The sequence below is a fragment of the Dipodomys merriami genome, unplaced genomic scaffold (genome assembly GCF_024711535.1).
Source record: "Dipodomys merriami isolate MVZ:Mamm:240054 unplaced genomic scaffold, mDipMer1.0.p SCAF_530, whole genome shotgun sequence".
Classification (NCBI taxonomy): domain Eukaryota; kingdom Metazoa; phylum Chordata; class Mammalia; order Rodentia; family Heteromyidae; genus Dipodomys; species Dipodomys merriami.
Window position 1 is genome coordinate 366,665 of NW_027206103.1, and position 20,512 is coordinate 387,176.

Consider the following 20,512-nt stretch of genomic DNA (forward strand, 5'->3'; position numbering starts at 1 on the left):
TTTAATCAGTGCTATGAACTAATCTATTCAGTTTTCACAACAATGAATGAGTTAAGTGTTGGCTGTCACTCACTTTCCAGGTAATCAAGCACAAAGAGATTAAATAATTTTCTTAGGATAATACATCTGGTGAGGTGTAGCAATGGGATTTGAGTCCACAAAATCTGATTCCAGGGTCTATATTCTGCACAGTTCCACTGTTGTGAATTTCATCTGTGAAACATAGAGAATGACTTTGTCAGAGCCATTAAGAGTTGTTCCCAACAGGGACTGGATTATGTGTAATACTCATGACCTGCATTGCAAACTGTTTTGCCAGATGCAAAGCACTTTTATCTGGAATTTGCTCTTTTCAGTGATAAAATGAAGTTGTTATTCATTTAAAAAATGGATAGAATTGGAGGTATATCTCAGGTGTTAAAATACCAGTTAAGTGAAAAAGCTGAGCAAAGGTGTGAGGCCTGAGTTTAAGCTCCACTCCCAGCAAAAGGAAAAGAAAAGAAAGGAAAAGAAAAAAGAACAGAAAAGAAAGATAAGTGAAAGCTGTGTTTGTAGCTTGGTGATAATTTGCTGAGCATAATGCAAGGTCCTGTGTTGAACCTCAGCAATGAAAAATATTTTTCAGGATGCTTACTATATTTCACTAGTCTAGCACGTTGGATATAATAGTGAATGAGATTATATAACAATTACAGTGCTGTAACAGTCATGACTACATATGAGTACACCAGAAATAAGTGTGCAAGGTGGCATGTTAGTAATCCTAGAAAGCCTGTGAAATGAATCACTTGATTGGTGCAGTATGGAGGTGCTGTAAACTCTGAGTTCTAGTTCCAAATGCTTAGGGAAAGTTTACACTTTTGTTTTTGTTCTCCTGTATAACCGTTTGTTATAGTTCTCTAGCATCTATGTAGACTATGTAGATCTGCATTTATACAGATAACCCTTTTCAATAACGACTTCCAACAGTAGTCTAAGTCCATTACTACTTACTAAATTTTCTGAGTTTTTCTTTTCTTTTTTTTTTTCCCTAGAAGGGAGGTGGGGAGTAGTTGAGCACTCCAACCCTGAGAACTTAGTCTGGAGACTTCCAGCTGCTAGAAAGTTCTAATTCAGGAAAGGGTGGGGTGGAAAAGCCCCAATATATTTTTTTCTTTCTTTACCCAAAAGAAAATTCAGCATTCATCTTTTAAGTTCCTACAAGATGAGGGGTATTTAAAGTCTGCTACTGAATTTCCTATGTTTGCTTATATTAAATGACATTGAAAAAAACCTCTTCATTTGAAATGTTGAAACACACAGCAAAGGCAATTTGAAGATGAATGCGAATATCATCCAAATACTCCACAATCTTTCTTATTCTGACATTGGCCTCTTTTTAAGGTTGCCCGTTTTCCTTTTCATTTTTTCCGAATCTATATAGCAGAATAGCCATTGTATCAAGGAAGTCCAATTCATAAATGTCAGAGATATCCCAAATTGGAAGTGAGACAATTCTGTGGTTTCCTACTATGCTGAATGTCACTTAAACTATGTCATATTTAATAGTGGTGGTATTATGTCCTCAAACTGAGAATTCAGGATGTGACTCATTGGTCCTATTTCTGATGGCCAATTTGCCATCTTACTCATTAGAAATCACAAAGGGAATAAATGATAGCCTTGGGGATATTGCAAGATCCTGTCAGTTTAACAGTCTTTCATTACTCATTAATGAGGAAAGAGACCAAGATTGTACCCTCCCTACAACTGTAAGAGGGTCTTTAGGACAGACATTTACTACCTCACATATTTTTGAGAAATATTTTAACCATTTTATTTTCTTTAACACCTAATATCCTGACATGGTCTCTTTTGTCATGTCTTCTAAAGTATTGTTGTGATAGAATTTGCCACAATCTATGCACACATTTCTACTTGAGGCTTAAAAACTGTGACATGTTAATTTTTGAATTACCACTACGACCATATTTAAATGCTGATGGCTGCCTGCATTGTGAAGCATACAGCTAGTCAGGTTATTTTCTGATGCATTTTAAATGTTAATAAATCTTTTGTATTTTATTAATCTTTACAATAAATAACATGCATAATACTTTTAGAAATTAAAAAATACAGGAGATGTATAATGAAAAAATTTAACTCCAGATGTATTTGCTCAGAAAACTGATGATTCTTTTAACCCTTTCTAGATTTATATTTTTGTTTATTCTTTTTTCCCTCCCTCCATCCTTCCCTCCCTCCATCCTTCCCTCCCTCCATCCTTCCCTCCCTCCATCCTTCCCTCCCTCCTTCCCTTCTTTCCTTCCTTCCTTCCTTCTTTCCTTCCTTCCTTCCTTCTTTCCTTCCTTCCTTCCTTCCTTCCTTCCTTCCTTCCTTCCTTCCTTCCTTCCTTCCTTCCTTCTTTCTTTCTTTCTTTTTCTTTATGTTCATAGTAAGACTTACACTCAGGGTCTAGATGCTGTTTTTCGCTCCAGGCTTGTGTTCAATCAATTTTGAGTCACAGCTCCACTTCTGGTTTTCTGGTAGTTAGTTGGAATTCAGAGTCTCATGGACTTCTCTGCCTGGGCTGGCTTCGGATGGCAATAGTCAGATCTCAGTCTCCTTGGTAGCTAGGATTACAGACATGACACCAGTTTGGCTTTCAATTGTTTTGTTCATTTGTCTTGTTCCTCTATTTCTGTTATAAGACGGTAATCTATTCACAAGAGTGAAACTCTCAACACTTACATACTTCCCAAGGGCTCTATCTCTAAATATCAAAGCGGGGATTAAGTTCAGCACATGAATTTTGATGGACACATTCAGGCTATATCAATTATCCTTTTCATAACTTTTCCTCCCTTTAACACCTTTTAATTTCTCTCATATATGCTTTTAATTTTTCATCATGGAGATGGATCTAATTTGTATTTTAAATGTATTGAGAGCTCAGTATTTTATCTGTGGGCTCTAAAGACTAAAAGCCAATAAGGTATTCTGGACATGTAAGTATCGCTCATTGTTGAGCTAAAATTGCACTGCCCTAATGTGTATAGCTTTTTCTTTTTCCTAGAGTTTTAATTGCTTATGTTTTTTTATTGGAATAATCCATCTTTATGGCATTCTTGCATTCTTTCCCTTTCTCAAGAAGTAGAAATAAATATTTAGAATTATCTTTTTTCTTTTTCTTCTAAATAACATACTCTCCCATCTGAGGTTGGAGTGACTGGTATTTGAGTATCCTATCTTGTACTGCTCATCCATGGATCCATGTCTCTCAATTTTTCAATTTTAGTTTTATATACTGCTGAAGCATAAGAATCACTTAAAGAAGGAACTGTGGGAGGTAAATACGGATTTCTATTAATCTAAAAGCTAGTCGTGTAGTGTTGTAGCTGAATCAAAAATATAAGTTAAAATAATTTTGTCTTGGAGCTCTGGATGCACTGTTCTATATTTTAACATCTAGTGTTGTTAATAATAAATCTCTCTCTCTCTCTCTCTCTCTCTCTCTCTCTCTCTCTCTCTCTCTCTCTCTCTCTCTCTCTCTCTCTCTCTCTCTCTTTCTCTTTCTGTGTAGATTACTTTTTTCCATCCATACTCTCTGGAAACTAGTCTTCAGGATTTCTTTAGCAGATTATACTTTTTTATAGTTCTCCTAGTTCTTTTATCTATTGAGATTTTTCACTTTTTAATGGGACTTTCATTCTGAAGCTTGTTTGCTTTAGTTGTGGGAATATATTTTAAATTATTCTTTGATTATTCTTTCCCTGTGTTTTTCTTCTTTCATATATTTTAATATTCTTAGTTATAGTTGGTTCTTAGGATTAGATTTTCTATATCTTTTGTCTTTTTCTTGTGCTTGCAGTTTTCTCCTTTTTTCCCTTGAGACCGAGTCTTTATCTATCATCTAGGCAGGTCTGAAACATACTATATAATCCAAATTGATGTCAAACTCATGCTTTGGGGATTACACGTGTGCTGTACCACACCCTGCTCCTCCGTGCATTCCTGAAACGTCAAAAAAGTCATCCAACATAATATCTTACCATACATATATCAATTTTAACATTTTTTACATTTGTGCTCTTAATTTTTTACCAATGTTTCTTTTATTGTAAAGTAGAAATTCATTTTTTATAAAATAGAATTAGTGAGGGATGTGTGTATATAAACCTATCCTCTCATAAGTGTATAAGCATGAGCTTATTCCTTATAGTTACATTCATTATTTATTTATTTAAAGAATTAGCTCATATGATTTTGGAAACTGGCAAGTCCAGAGTCTTTATGAGAGGTCAGTAGACTAGAGATATAGGGAAAAGTGAATAATTACAGCTTAAGTCTGATGGCAGATCTGGAGGCAAATGACATCTTTTATGGAAAATTTCACTTAGATTACATCAAGCTCAAAAATATTGTGGATTGAAACCTGTTTTGTTCAATAACTATAGATTTCAAAGCTATTTTCAATTTAAAAATACCTTCATAGGGAAATTAAAGCAGAACTTAGGAGGTGGAAAAACCTCCTATGCTCCTGGATTGGGAGGATTAACATCATGAAAATGGCAATACTTCCAAAGGCTATCTACAATTTCAATGTGATACCAATCAATATTCCAACCTTATTCTTCAATGAAATAGAAGAAGCAACCCAAAAATTCATATGGAACATTAAAAGACTCCAAATAGCAAAAACAATCCTTAGCAGAAAGAACAGTGTTGGAGGAATATCAATACCAAATTTCAAACTCTACTACAAAGCTATAATAATCAAAACAGCTTGGTACTGGCACAAGAACAGACCTAAGAACTAATGGAATAGAACTGAAGACCAAGAAATGAACCCACAGATCTATAGCCACCTAATTATCCTTAAGGGATCTAAAAAAATGGAATGGAAGAAAGACAGCCTCTTCAGTAAATGATGCTGGCAAAATTGTTTTAACACCTGTGGAAAACTAAAGCTAGATCCTTACATATCACCCTACATTAGAAAGAACTCCAAGTGGATCAAAGACCTCAGAGTCAAAGCAGACACCCTGAAAACATTACAGGAAGGAATAAGAAAACCCTAGGTCTCCTTGGCACAGGCCAAAATTTTCTTAATAGAGACCCAGAAACAAAACAAATCAAAGAAAGGTTAGACAAATGGGATTTCATTAAGCTGTAGAGCTTCTGCATGGCAAAGGACATAGCTAGCAAGATCAATAGAAAGCCCACAGATTGAGAGAAGATCTTCACTTAGCCACACAACAGACAAGGGTCTTACATCTAAAATATACTTAGAACTCAAAAAATTAACTCCCTCAACAACAAATCCTCAAAGAAACAACTGCCCGATAAATAAGTGAGCTAAAGACTTAAAGAGAAACTTCTCTGAAGAGGAAAGAAGGATGGCCAATAGACACATGAAGAAATGCTCAAACTCTCTAGCCATAAAAGAAATGCAAATCAAAACAACATTGAGATTCCACCTCACTCCAGTTAGAATGGCTATAAACAAGAACTCTAATAACAACAGATGCTGGAGGGGATGTGGCCAAAAGGGAACCCTACTACATTGTTGATGGGAATGTACACTTTTTGAACCACTTTGGAAAGCAGTATGGAGGTTCCTCAAAAGACTCCACATAGAGCTCCCTTATGACCCAGCAATCCCACTTTTGGGCATTTACCCAAACAATCACAAACAAGGCTAGGTTAGGCTATGCTGAAGCTACCAGCACAACTATGTTAACTGCAGCATTATTCATCATAGCTAAGATAGGGAACCAACCCAGATGCCCCTCAGTACCTGAATGGATCAAGAAAATGTGGTATGTTTATGTACGTATATACACACACAATGGAATTCTATGCCTCCATCAGAAAGAATGACATTGCCCCATTTGTTAGGAAATGGACAGACTTGGAAAAAATTATATTAAGTGAAGTAAGCCAGGCCCAAAGAAACATAGGGCCCATGGTTTCCCTTATTTGCAATAACTATTATATGTCTGGGACAAGCAGAAAAGATCAAAAGCTACGTACATGTGACCATATAAGATGATGTTAAGTGAAATGAACCCCAAGATAAGGACAGTGGTTTTTTTCTTTCTTGCTATTGTCTTTAACATATTTATAATGTACTATGTGATATTTTGTTTCTTTGGTATGTTCTTCCCCTATGGTATAACCCCTGTTTTCACTGTATTTCATTTTGGTGCCCTGCATCTTGTATATACATTTTTCTAATTTGGGGAGGGGAAGGGAAATAACAAAATGCTGAAATAGGATACAGTTTGACCCATTGTAACAATGAGATATACAAGACACTATGTTGAAAACAAAGTTTACAACTTGGGGGGAGGAGGAATGGTAGGGGAAAAACAAAGGAGGAGGTAACAATGCTTGATAGGGAATGTACTCATTGCCTTATTCATGTATCCGTAACCCCTTTGTACAGTACTTTTACAATAAAAAACATTAAAAAATACCTTCATAGGAACAACATCTAGGCATAAAATACCTGAGTACTATGGAATACTAAAGTTGATGCACAGTATCAGCCATCACAGTTCCCCCTAGATCCAGCTTTAATCAATAACAAGCTGTAATCAAGCCATTGACTAGAGACTTAGTTATCCCAACTGGGGTAATACTCCTCAACTGCACCTGAATTATTTTGTGGCTCACACACTGGCTCCTGGCAGAATTAAGTTCCTTACAAGCTGATGGATTGAGGGCCTCAGTTCCTTACTGGTTATTGGCTTAGAATCTTTCTTCAGTTTCTATCCAGAAGGCCCAGGAGTGAAGAATGTCTTGCTTTCAGACTATAGATAGCCTGTAGAATCATTTGGTACATGATTTGATACATGCTTCTCTTTGTCTTACAACAACCATCTGTTTATATTGATAATTTTGTGTGGTCTATGAATGATGTTATAGTATCCAAATGGCCTTTGACAGGAATAATATTGGTTCTTCATCTACAACATGGCAGCCAACAACAACATTGCAAGATGACAAGAGAAATGTTATTTTCCATTATGTTCCTCACATTCTAATTTTACAGTAAAATTTAGGTCCAGGTTTACACTCAAGATTGGTGGCATTCATACAAGAATGGTACACATTCATTGCCTGGTGCTGGTGATTCACACCTGCAATCCTAGCTACTCAGGAGGCTGAGATCTGAGGATCGCAGTTCAAAGCCAATCCGGGTAGCAAAGTCTGTGAGACTCTTATCTCCAATTAACCACTGAAAAACTAGAAATGGCACTATGGTTCTAGTGGTAGAGTGCTCACCTTGGGCTGAAGAACTCAGATACAGAGCCCAGGCCCAGAGTTCAAGCCCTACAACCACCACCACCAACAACAAAAAAGATGCAGAAGTAAAGAGTGTGCAAACAAGTAAAAATGACTTAGATCTGTATGATATTGCTTTAGGTTTCCAGATGTAGAGGGGAAAAAAGGGAAGAATTTTGTTTCATGTTTTTTCCCCAAACATCACGTACAAGATATGCAAAAGCTCAATGTTAAGGAAACATGTGGCTTCTGGGAGGATATTAAATTCATATGGATGAAAGTGAAAATACTCTCAAAATTTTCTTGTTTTTTTATGTGATGGTAGGATGGATTAGGACTCAATAAAGGAAGGAATGAAAATCAGTAGTAAATACCATATTTACAGATCTGAAATGGGAAATGACTTAGCCTCTTTTGATTGGGAACTATAAAGCAAACACAAAAATAGAGATTGAGATTTAAATGGATTAATCTATATTTAAGTTTGGCCAAACATTAATCATTTGGATGATAAAGGCAAGAAAGAAGACAATTTAAGCTTGCTTTTGAGTCAGAACATCAAACAACAATTCTATCCCCATCTGAAAAGTAAGAGAGTAAGAAAGATCATTTGGCTTTCCAATGTTGCTGTTGGTGTCAGGGTAGATGGGACACTGCAAATACAGATGCCTGCACAGGCCATGCCATAATCTCATTGAGCATGGCTAGTGGTGAGGACGGTGGCAGGTGGAGAGCACAGGCCATCCCTAAATTACTATGACACGAGGAAAGGCGGTGATAGCGTTGCCGGACATTGTTTTTTTTCTTCTAATTTTAAAATGTTGTCAATTAATTCTAATGTTTTTATAACTCTGCATAGATAAGAAACTATACCTGATTGTTGTGTATTCTACAGCGCTTGGAAATTACTAGAAAGTTCCTTCTAGTAGAAATATTTTACACAACAGGAAAATAAAGAAGACATGAAATATTGGGATCATGGAAGATAATAAGATAAGGCTTCCAATATCAGGCAGGTAGATATATCTGGAGAAGGAGGTACAGGAGTAGTCCTCAAGAAATGATGCCTATCTGACTTGCCTGTGAAACATTTAGAACACAGCATATGGCAAGACCATTCTTTTAGAGATTCTCAGTAGATCAGCTCCATTCTCGTATAATGAACAGACCATTTCTATATGACCATTGTTTAGGTCAGAAACGGAGAGGTCAGATTGGAGAGGGTGATGGGAATAGAAATTCCTGATGAGGAACTTCAATCAGATTCTCAAAGATGAGGGAGCCCTAATATGTTGTAGAATATTTGATGTACATAAATAAAGGCACACTTAAAATATTACTTATGTGAAATACTTGTCTATTGTAGCATACTCTGAGATGATGAAAAATCATTTGGCTTTTCCAGAATGAACTACAAAAAGAGAAGCTTCTAAAAGTTTATAGGAGTACATAAAATGTGAGGTCCTGAGTTAGCTGAAGAAAAAGAAGAGTTGACAGAATTTCATAATTCACTGAAAGGATAAAGAAAAGTATGAGAGGAGGGTGATGAATTCATCTTTTCTGAAGGTTGACTATCTTAGTCCATTTGTGATGTTTTAATGAATAGAGTAGAATAGTTAATGTAGACAAAATAGGAATTTAGTGTCACTAGTTCTGGAGAGTGAGAGACCCAGGTATTGGTGAGTTGAATATTTGGTTGTTAGGTTCAGCTATCAACTCCTCTCTACTTCCAGAAAGGAATGCTGATTTTTCACATGATGGAACGAAGGAGAGGAAGCTGTCAAAATGCTGTGTGAAGCCTCTTTTTATTAGGGTCCTAATCATAGCTTAATCACTGCTATATACTCTTAAATATTGTCACATTGTAGCTCCTTCAGGCCATGGAATTCTGCTACTCAGAATCCAAGTCTCTCACATGTTAACCACATTCAGTCTCTCCAGATATTCCCAAAGTCTTAATTTGTCCCAGCATCAACCCAGAAGTACAGAGATGGGAAGCAAATCCCCTTTCCCCTGAGACACAGGGGCCTTCAGATGGATACAGAGACCCAGAAGATAACAAATGCCTTTTAGGTCATTCTGCCATTGTCTTGAACAAAACTAGGCTCTGGTCTATTCCTCTGATTTTTTTTCTTTTCAAAAAGATACTTGGCCACCCGGTGCCAGTTGCTTACACCTGTAATCCTAGCTACTCAGGAGGCTGAGATCTGAGGATCATGGTTCAAAGCCAGCCTGAGCAGGAACATTATGTGAGACTCATCTCCATTAACCACTAGAAAACCAGAATCAGCAGTGTGGCTCAAGTAGTAGAGTACTCACCTTGAGCTGAAGAGCTGAGGGACAGAGCCCAGGCCCAGATTTCAAGCCCCACAACCACAGAGTTGTTGTGAACACTCCATTTGTGGAGAACAGTCTTTCATCTGCTACCCACTTCAAAGCTCTTCCAGCATCCAGACACTCGGCAACACCCCTGTTTTTCTCTCTTAAGCATGGTTTTCTCATTTTTAATTATTCTGAAACAGGGACCCTCTATGCAAGACTAAGCTGGTCTTGAACATACAATTTTTATTCAGTTTTTCCAGGTGTACACCACCACACTAAGCTTGATTTTGTTCTCTTGACATGGCCAAGCTAGGATTTTTCCAGTATTTAATCCTGTTTCTTTCAATTACAAATGTCATCTTTATTTTTTGTTTTCTCCCATTTAAGAGAAGCAAACAGCACCCTAAATGTTTTGCTGCTTAAATAATTCTTCCACCAAACATCTTACTTTGTTGCTCTTAAATGTTACCATTTCAGAGAGAGAGAGAAAAAAAAAGATGGCCCTTCTGGACATTTGCGGAACCTCCTTATCTGTGACTTCATTCTAATAGTCTTTTGTCTTCATGTTTCTACCAACATTCTCATTCCAACTGCTTAAATAATCACTGAGAATTCTGAGGTTTTCCTTGCTGTCTCCTGAGCCTTCAGGAGAATTGTTGTGAACACTCCATTCATGGAGATACAGTCTTTCCTCTGCTGCCTACTTCAAAGCTCTTCCAGCATCTAGTCATCTGGAAACCTAGAGCAATATCATATAGGACCTGGACCTAAATTTTACTGTATAATTAGAATGTGAGAAACATAATGGAAAATGACATTTCTTTTGTCATCCTGCAACTTGGAAATAAGTATATAGTCTCTCTTTTTTTCAAACAACTGTCTTGTACAGTGATACAACTGTGCTGCCAAAAACTAATAACATGGGCTTGGAACTATGCTGGCTATGGTGATCCTGCCCTACCTGGTCCAGCGTCCGACCTTGGCCTTGGCACTCCAACTCTCCCAGCTCAGCTTACCCATCGGTATGGCCTATCTTTTGGAAGGCAGTTTTCAGCTCTTTGTGTTAAAACCACCACTGGCACCAATTTCTATCAGTCCATTTGATGTGGCTGTAATGAAACACCGTAGAGTACATAAATTGTGAAGGGTAAAAAAATACCTTCTCACAGTGCTAGATGTAGGAATTCCAAGATTAAGGCATGAGCAAGTTTGGGTTTCTGTGGAAGGCTGCCTTAGGCTTCTAGCCTGGAAGAAATGCTGGATCTTCACATAGAAGACAGAAAAGCAAGCTGCCTGTGGGCAGCAGGAAGTCTCTTGCATAAGGAAGAAACCCTCCTGGCCTAGTCATCTTGTAAAGACCCTATCTCCTCATACTGGCAAGCACATCTTTGAACCATAGTGCCTTTGTAAGCAGATATTGCAGGTTTAGGAAGACTAGGAGGTCAAGTCAAACCACTGTGTGTATTTTTTTTTTACTGTTCTGTTCAGTATGATATTGTACAAGTCTAGGACAAAGTAGAGTGACCTGAGAAAGGGCTATCTTCAGAAGGATGATATTTTATATTTCTCAATGATGGGCTTCCTACCAAGCTTCTTTTTGAATTGAAATCTAGGATATAGGAGCAATGAGAATGTTCATTAAGGCCGTAAGATAACATTTGTAAATGAAGCATAGCAAATCACACTGAGCCCTTGTTTTCATTACTTCTGGAGGACCACATTCACAATCATTTTGCCACTCTGTGCTTGTAACAATACAGTACATCTTCTATTATACGTTTCAGAAGAAAAGGGCGTGTGGTTTCTCTCCACAGTGACAGACATGTTTTCTTGAACAATACCCAGTAAAGGTCACATTGGAGATTTGAGTCACAAGCCCTATGATTTAAATTCGAGGCTATGTTTAAAAATGGCATGCCTAAGAGCTTGCCAAGTTCCATTAAAAGCCATGGTGTCATTATGGATTACCATCGAATAAACTAGGAACTCGCCGGCCATTGCCTCCTCTCTTAGTAGTAATGCAGAGATTTTCTAATTTTTTTTTGTTATCATTCCCTGGCTTTGTTGTTATGATAGATACCAAATTATATAAATCCTACAAAACAATGTCTCATTTCATGGGCCACTTTTTCTTTTGCAAAGTGCATAATTTTTGGTATTTCAATGATCAGAGAGTTTGTATGAGGCCTGACCATTAATTATAAATGCTCCTTTCCTCACTGCAATCTTTTGTTGTTCCACACATCCCCAATAGAGAGCATTTGCAACTTCTCTGAAGCCCCTGAACATGTTTTCCCACTAACATTTCTCATACAGTAGTGCCATGATTATTAGCTAGTGTTCAGTGTATCCTCACTCTGTGCCCCTCCGTGTAATCTGTAATCTGTCTTTGTTTGGGAGGCAGTACTGGGACAATTCAAGGCCTGAGCACAGTCATTTAGCATTTTCACCCAAGATTAGCACTCCACCACTTAAGTCAAAGCTTTCTTTCTGGCCTTTTCTGTTTGGAGACAAGAGTCTTGTGGACTTTGCTGCCCTTCCTGGCTTCAAACTAGGATTCTCAGATCTCAGCCTTTTGAGTAACTAGGATTTTAAGTATGGACCATTGACAGCCAGCAGGTAATGTATCTTAATCCTCAAAAAGCCTTCCAGATGATAGGCCATACAGATGAGTAAGCCAGGCTAGGAGCGATGGAGTGCGATAGTCAAGGTTAGACAGCTGGACCTGGTAGAGCAGGATCACCATAGCCAGTGTAGTTCCAAGCCCATGTTATTAACACTACCTTATAGTTTTTGGCAGCCTAGTTGTATCACTGTACAAGACAGTTGTTTGACAAAAAGAGAGGCTATCTACTTATTTTCAAGTTCCTGGAAATTTCTTGACTTACTTATTGAATCATAAATATTCAGTGCATGAGGACTGAGTTAATGCTTGCAAATAGCAGTTGGGATTTTTTTTTTTTTTGGCAAATAGGCATGCTAGTTTAGAATTATAACCTGAAACTTTGTGTTGGACTGGCAATAAGATAAAAGAATGCTAGAATATGAAAATGTCAGAAGTTTCTATTTATTTTATATTCTTATAACCTTGGTTAAAGTCTGTCCCAAAGCCTACCCACTCCATTCTTTGTTCTTTGTTCTTCCTCTTTTCATGCAAAGCTGAGCTGGCTCTGTCACTCTATTCCTTTTCCTCTTTCCCCATGTAATAATCCCAGGCTTCAGTTATGCACAACTTGAAAAATACTGTCAGTCATTCCCTCCTGTTTCTTTATTCATATCTTAAGCTTCAGTTGTCAAAAATGAAATAAAGAATTTACAGAGTGACTTGTGACCTTCCTGGTACCATTATTTCTTAGCCTTTCTGAGGTCCTTCCCAAGTTGTGTAGAAATGAGCAAAAACTTCTAAGATTCAGACATGAGCCCATGGCACGCATGTCTGGCACTTTGAGGGAGATTTGGAAGCACTTAGTTGGTGGGCACTGACCCTGAAATATGCTGTAAGTGTGGGTACTGGGACAGCTGGGGCAGAGAAACTGTAGGGGGGTGTCCCTGAATTGATGTCAGAAATGTATGGAGATAACTGACTAAAAATGAGAATAGCAGTCTGGAGGGAGCCTGACCAAGTCTTCCACCATCCTTAGCTTCATGTGGAAGCAGCCACGGGGAGAGATAGTCTCATCACTCTGCAGCATCCTTGAATGTGGGCTCCCATCCTAATTACATCAGAGAAGCGGAGCTGTGAGTCATGCAGAGGGGCCAGAGGAAGATGTGAGATGCCCGCCCATTTGCCGTCTTTGGCTCAGCAGAGCACACAAACCTGCAGCATCACACCAGGGAGCTCCTTGGTTTCCAGAAAACATGTTCTCCGCAGAAGGAAGAAAGTGGGAAGATAAATCTCAGTACGTGCAAGCTGGTTCTCTGCATTCCTGTGGCCTGATGGAATAGGACCATATCTGAGACATGAAACAAAAAGAAATTAGGAAACACAATTTCATATTGTATTAATCATGTGGCATATCTGTGGGTGTGACCTGTTCTCTCATTATTTCTGTCTATGAAATGCTTTTCTAAATTATGTAGGCCACAAGTGTGAAAGGAAGGGAGGATCAATCCTAATGCCTTTGAGCTTTAGGAGAGACACAGGCCCTAATGCTGAGCTCAGCAAGGTGTGTGTCTGTTTTCCTCAGCTGTAAAATGAAGTGAGTACTACACACTTACTGGACAGATGTCCCCATCAAAGAACCCTGTGGATGAAGTCCCTGCCCAGAGCCAAACACTGTGGGCACACGGGGTATAGCCTAGTTGCTCCTTCAGTCATAGCCTGATGTAGAAGTTTGCTTAGTTACAAAATCCTCCTGCCTTTCAGCATTTTCTAAATACAGTGCCCAAAGACTATTTATAAATAAAAAACTTTGGGGTACAAAAATTAATATAAATTAAGAATGTCATGCTAATAATTCCTACATGTGCATATATAGGACTTCTGATCAACAGGGACTAGCAGTAAAATTACTTTGAAAGTTCTCTAATGGCATGTTTTTCTTGCTTCCAGAAGCTTCCAGAAGCATCCTATTTGTCTGACTTGAACTGTTCTCTATGGAGCTTCTTTTGTGAGCAGCTTCTATTGAAAAGACCTTTATGAATACATTGTTTCCATCAAACTTCCAAAGAACACATTTGTCTTCAGACCTACTGGCGTATTAAGGTTTGTGGGTTTTGTTTTTCCATTTTCTTATTAAAGATGTCAAATTTTAAAAGATTCTTTTAAAGTGCATAATACTTATACAACTTTCAGTATGAACTTTGCAAGTAGCTAATGCACAAATTTTAATTTTTCTGATTTCATTTAAGGATAGATACAGGTGGAAAGAAATGTGCTATGGTTCTTATGCTCATTATTGTGTATGTGTGATGTTGCAAGCATATTGGAAATAAAGTAGAAACCTATTTTATATCTAGGTTCACCAATTCTAACCAAATAAATTCAGTAAGTTTATATCAGATATCAACAAGTATCAGAATTCGATATTTTTAATTAGTTAATACGTGTGTGTGTGTGTGTGTGTGTGTGTGTTTTAAGCACTGAAGTTTGAACCCTGGGCTAGGGTTCAAATATGCTAGGCAAGTATTTACTACTTGGTCCATGCTACATACCCTTGTGTTTTGTGTTTGGGCTTTGAAATGATGTCTCCCTAACTTTACCCAGTCTACCCTTAAACTCACGATCCTCCTGCCTCCACCACCTGAATAGTTAGAATTATAGGTGTGACCAGGACACCTGGCTTATAAAATATGTTTGCAAACATGAAAACTCAAAGCTGCATTTGTGACTATCAACAAGTATCATTATGACATTTAAAAAGTTACAAAATCTCAATGGACAGAGTATTTTCATTTCGTTTTACCAGGAGGTTGCTCACTGTATATTCAATAAATATACAGAATATAGCTTGTTTACAAGTGTGTGTGCATGTGTTAGCAGTGTTAAAAATGAACCACTTTGTGGCTTACTCAAAGAAAACAGCTTGGTAGTAGACCAGGCTGCTATTTGGAAATGTATTTGCCTTTGAGATGAATATCAGGTAACACATTTTTATTTTGAAGATTCTTTCCGACAAAGACCTAACTATAGGCTAGATTCACTTCATGCATCTTTCATAGCCAGAAAAAATAAGGAGGCTATGAGGGAAGGTCCAAGATACTGAGCGGACAGAAATTAAATGAAGAGCCAGTGCGAAGGAACAGGATACTTTCCAGCACGCCATGTCTTTTCCCCAAAGGCATTTATTTCATTTGGTTGGACTTTTATTCTGTCTAAGGTGACAAATGTTTCTTTCCCTTTATGGTCCTTTACTGTGTTTCCCTTTTTTAAAAATTTCTTTTATTTCTACTGAGAAATCAAAGCAGCTTTTACTGCAGTACTGGGCTAAATTCCAGGTTTCTCATTGTACCGTTCGTTGCTGCTTCTAATACTTAGCTCACATTGGAGGGTGAGGCAGCGGCTGTTTATTGAGGGATGGGGTACATGGGAAATTTCCCCTCCATCTTCCATCCCCAAGTCTGTCAACATACAGTCTATTGGACACTAATAACTGTATCCATGGAAACGGAAGTGCTGGGAAGAACTTGAGAAGTTACCTAAGTGCTTGGCTTGAACTGCCTGAAACCAGTACAGTTCTATTTGTTTTTTATTTGGCAGGGAAGCAGGAGGCAGAATTGAGACAGGGTTTCTCTGAATAGCACAGGCTGGCTTCAAACTTGACAGTTTCCTATCTCAGATTCCTAAATGCTAGGATTACAGGTATGTTCAGCCATATCTGATGAGTCTGTTTGCTTTTCTTTTGTTTTTTTACTTTTTAAAGTTATTATCATAAAGGTGATATACAGAGGGGTTACAGTTATATAAGTGAGATAAGGTGTACATTTCTTTTTGGACAATGCCACCCCTTCCCTCGCTCTCCCCCAGTCTTTCCCTCCTATCCCCATATGTAAATTGTATAATTTATTTTCAACATAGTGTCTAGTGAGTATCACTGCTGCATTTGTTCCCCTATTGTCCCTATTTCTGTTGCTTTTAAACATTTGTACCAAACAATATACTTTTCCTTTCTTTTACATTACAGTTAAAACAAAACCCTACAAAATTTGAAATGTATCCCATATCAATTGTGTGTGTGTGTGTGTGTGTGTGTGTGTGTGTGTGTGTGTGTGTGTGTGTGTGTGTGTGTGTGTGTGTGTGTGTGTGTGTGTGTGTGTGTGTGTATGCACACATGTCTTTTGGGTTCTGGGGCTTGAATTCAGGGCCTGGATGCTGTCCCTGAGCTTTTGTTGCTAAAGGCTAGCTCTACCACTTAAGCCACAGCTCCTCTTCTGGCTTTTTAGAGTACCTCAGATTTTCCTAGCTGGGCTGTCTTTGAACTGCAATACTTAGATCTCAGCCTCCTGAACAACTAGGATTACAGGTGTAAGTCACCATCTCTTAGCTTAACAAAAATGTTTAAGAGTATGGTTAAGCATGTAGGTATTAACATTGTAAATGTGTCTTTTGAGGACTTCATTGTCATACTTTTTTATTTTGTTTGATTGAAAATCTATATTGGCTGAATAGCAGATATCTGTATTTCTCCCTTCACCTCTGGGTAACTATCATTGTACTTTATTCTTCCCTGAGTTTGACTATTTGAGATTCTGTATGTATCATGAAGTATTTGTCCTCCTATTATTGGCTTGTTTCGTTTAGCACAATGATCTCAGTTTACTCATGTGAACATATGGCAAGATTTTCATCTTTTGTATGTCTGCATAAAGTTCTTTCTTTTATTCACCTGTTGATGAACATTTAGTTTGTGGATATGAATCTTCACTATTGTGAATAATGCTGTAACAAACATGATATATAAATATCTATATACGATCCTTTTTCTTCAAATTTTAGATATATATTCCTAAAATTACTAGATCACATAATAATTCTATTAAATTTGTTACCTTATTTCTTTTTCCATAGACAAGCAATTTTTATCAGAGTCCCTCTGAATCCTCTTAAACTTAATTTTTAATCTCCCTTTTCCCTATGGTAGAAATATATATATAACATTCTATAAAAATCATAATTTTAACTATTTTTCTCCTTTTCTGCCTTTTTAATTCTTCAGATCTTAATTCAAGATGAGTAAAAGGGGCTTTAAAAATTTCTGTTGATGCTTCTCAGTTGAGACATTTTGACATTTTTAGTTGGCCCATTCTGGATAATAAAAAAGCATGGCATCACACCTTTCTGTATGTTTTTTTTTTTTGGAATCTTTACTACCCCTGGTTCTCATAAATGTAAAGCACAAATTTCGTTCATCAGTCATGGTGACATCTTCCTTCCGCACTGCAAAGGAGGTCTTTCATACTACAAAGACCTGGCTCCTGGTTGACAGCACTGAAATTGGTACAGTGGTGTGTTGGGCAGAGCTGGGCCTAGATACACCTCTCTAACTCTATGTATAAGGTCTTTTACTTCATCATATTTCTCTTCTAGGCTTACACCCATTTTTTTAATGTTCCAGAATCATACTAAACTGCATATATGAATGGCGTTTTAGAGAACTGAACATTCTAGTTTGGTGTTTAAAAAAGTCCTCTTGGACTGATACAAGAACATAGATAAAGAAAAAAAGATTAGAACAGCTAAGTTCAGGAAATGGCAATGAGAAGTATAGGATGGAGATGACTGCAAGGTGGCAGGTTGGTTTCCAATAGCAGATGGGGTAGAAAAATCTGTAATCTGAAGGAAAACTAAGAAAAGGTCAGAGAATGAAGACATATTTTTTCACTTGATTTTCACCATGTACCCTAATTTCTGCTCTTTTCTCTGGGCCATAGGCTTCCTGAGAAATCCAAGGATCAGTTCATGGGGAAAGGGCATGGGATTCCATCTGAATCTCCCCTGTCATCTGTCCACCTACTGTCCACCACTCACATCACAGTCTTCTTCTTTTGTTTGTTTCTGGCCTCTCTTCCCTTTGTATGCAGACTTGATACCTGGCTGCCACTTTCAAGGGCTCAAGTAAAGTCATACATTTTTTTTAAAGAGAGGATAAAAAAATACTTGACATTCAGGAATTTTCTGCACTCAAAGCTTTATGAAGGATCTGATATCCTGAGTCTTTTCCATACTATGGGAAAGCTTCTCCAAGGAAAACAAACTTCCATTTACTGTTCTTTTCTTGGGGTTCCTGTAAGGAGTGATTGCATTCCCTGGTTCAAAGATTACTTAATGACTAAGTGAGAAAGACTGCTGACTTAGGGTAGTCAGTGCTGGGTAGGGATGCATGTGATTAAATCTAGTGTCAGCTTTGGCCACCATAGAATGTACATTATCAGCACAGTCCTTCAGCAAAACTGAAGGAACATAGTCTGTTTTCTAGTAAAATGAAGCTATCATCTATCTATACAAGGTTATGGATGTGGAGAGAGAAAAACATCAGAAAACATCAAAACATTTCCATTATCATGTTATTAAATTAATAAGGCTTTGTGACTGAATTCCTGCATCAAGCTTTAAAAGGTCGTATGTTTTTCCTTTTTCTGCCTGTCATCTTTTGTGCATAGGAAGGACTCCAAGTTATATTTAACTCTCAGAGTTTCTCATTTCCTGAAATGCACTACTAGCTCTATAAACATGGAAGAATAAACACTCACTTTATGAGAATGTTTCTCCACTTGTTGAAAAATAGCATATAATAAAAAATACAAGGATGTAATATTGAAAATCATAGATCAATATACCCTCTTATTAGGGGTGTATATCTAATCCATATGTACAGTCTGATTTTTCAGAAAAATATGTGCTGTGTAATACCACTTGTGTTCGTGATAAATCCACCTCTCCCCTATATGTAAGAATATATTTCAAAGGACTTTTGCCACACTAAGTATTTTCTACTATAATTTAAAAAATACTCTCTGGTTCATCACTTTTAATTCTAGGAATTACTTATGACTTAAAGTTAAATTGTTTGTAGGTTCCTTTCCGGCTAGAGCTCCCCCCACCCCAACACCACATGAACGAGTTCCTTGGGAATTATATTGGGTAATTATTTATGGGTAATTTTTTGAGGGAGGGAAGTCTTTGTGAGGGACTTAAAAAATTCATTGAGGTCTTCTTGCAGAACTAATCAACACTTTTAAGTGCACAAGTTGTAATTCCAAAATCTAAGCACTAATGATACATCTGCACAAGTAATGAAATGTGTTATCCATTAAGGTATGTCCCTTAAACTTTACATTGACACTCCCATAAAGAAGGAAAAGAATAATCCACATGAATCATGCGTAAGATGAAACACTCTTTGGGAGAGAAAATGTAATATAATTAGTTTGAGGTACTTCACTTCCATTGGGAAATGACCATCCATTTGCCAAAAATGTCACTGACTTCTCAGATCAAGGACAGCTTTTGTCCAGTGTTCATTTTTCTGAAGATGGGGAATATTCAGTCCTGTATATTCCTGCTTCTGAAATAAAAGGGAATTCCACTTACAGGAATGGCTTCTTCTAAGTGAATCTATACAGCATTTTTCTTTTATACAATAAAATTTTTAATGTATTCATTTTTACTATGAGGTAGCTTGAAACAACTGCCCAATAAATAAGTGGGCTAAAGACTTAAAGACAAACTTCTCTGAAGAAGAAAGAAGGATGGCCAATAGACACATGAAGAAATGCTCAACATCCCTAGCCATAAAAGAAATGAAAATCAAAACAACATTGAGATACCACCTCACTCTAGTTAGAATGGCAAAAATCAAGAACTCTAATAACAACAGATGCTGGAGGGGATGTGGACAGAAGGGAACCTTACTGCATTGTTGGTGGGAGTGTAAACTTGTTCAACCACTTTGGAAAGCAGTATGGAGGTTCCTCAAAAGACTCCACATAGAGCTCCCCTATGATCCAGCAATCCCACTTCTGGGCATTTACCCAAATGTTTACAAACAAGACCACACTAAAGCTACCAGCACAACTATGTTTATTGCAGCATTATTTACCATAGCTAAGATCTGGAACCAACCCAGATGCCCCTCAGTAGATGAATGGATCAAGAAAATGTGCTATATATACACAATGGAATTCTATGCCTCCATTAGAAAGAATGACATTGCCCCATTTGTTAGGAAATGGGAAGACTTGGAAAAAATTAAATTAAGTGAAGTAAGCCAGGCCCAAAGAAACATAGGTCCCATGGTTTCCCTTATTTGCAATATCTAGTATATGTATGAGTCAAGCAGAAAAGGTCAGATAATGTGATGTTAGGAAATTGAACCCTTAGATATGTATTTTAATGTTTTTTCTTTCATGCATTTGTTTCTAATGCATTTATAAGATTATTTCTTTGTTGCTTTGTATGTCCCTCCCCCACAGTATATCC

At 37.4% G+C, this 20,512-nt stretch overlaps 1 protein-coding gene and 1 long non-coding RNA gene across 11 annotated transcripts in view; one reads left to right on the forward strand and one right to left on the reverse strand.

Annotated features, from left to right (window-relative positions):
- Window positions 1-20,512, forward strand: part of LOC138811488 (ecto-NOX disulfide-thiol exchanger 1) — a 542,054-nt gene that overhangs the window by 248,182 nt on the left and 273,360 nt on the right. For 9 of the 10 annotated variants that reach the window (XM_069999196.1, XM_069999197.1, XM_069999187.1 and 6 more), the window contains one exon: window positions 14,147-14,299. The gene's annotated coding sequence lies outside the window, so the exon portion shown is untranslated. The remainder of the gene's footprint in view (window positions 1-14,146; window positions 14,300-20,512) is intronic. The other variant, XM_069999189.1, reaches the window with a different exon arrangement.
- Window positions 2,490-20,512, reverse strand: part of LOC138811491 (uncharacterized) — a 51,165-nt gene continuing 33,142 nt past the window's right edge. The window contains exons 4-5 of the long non-coding RNA XR_011367418.1: window positions 13,412-13,547; window positions 2,490-2,612 (exon numbers count right to left, since the gene is read on the reverse strand). This is a non-coding gene — a long non-coding RNA (uncharacterized lncRNA). The remainder of the gene's footprint in view (window positions 2,613-13,411; window positions 13,548-20,512) is intronic.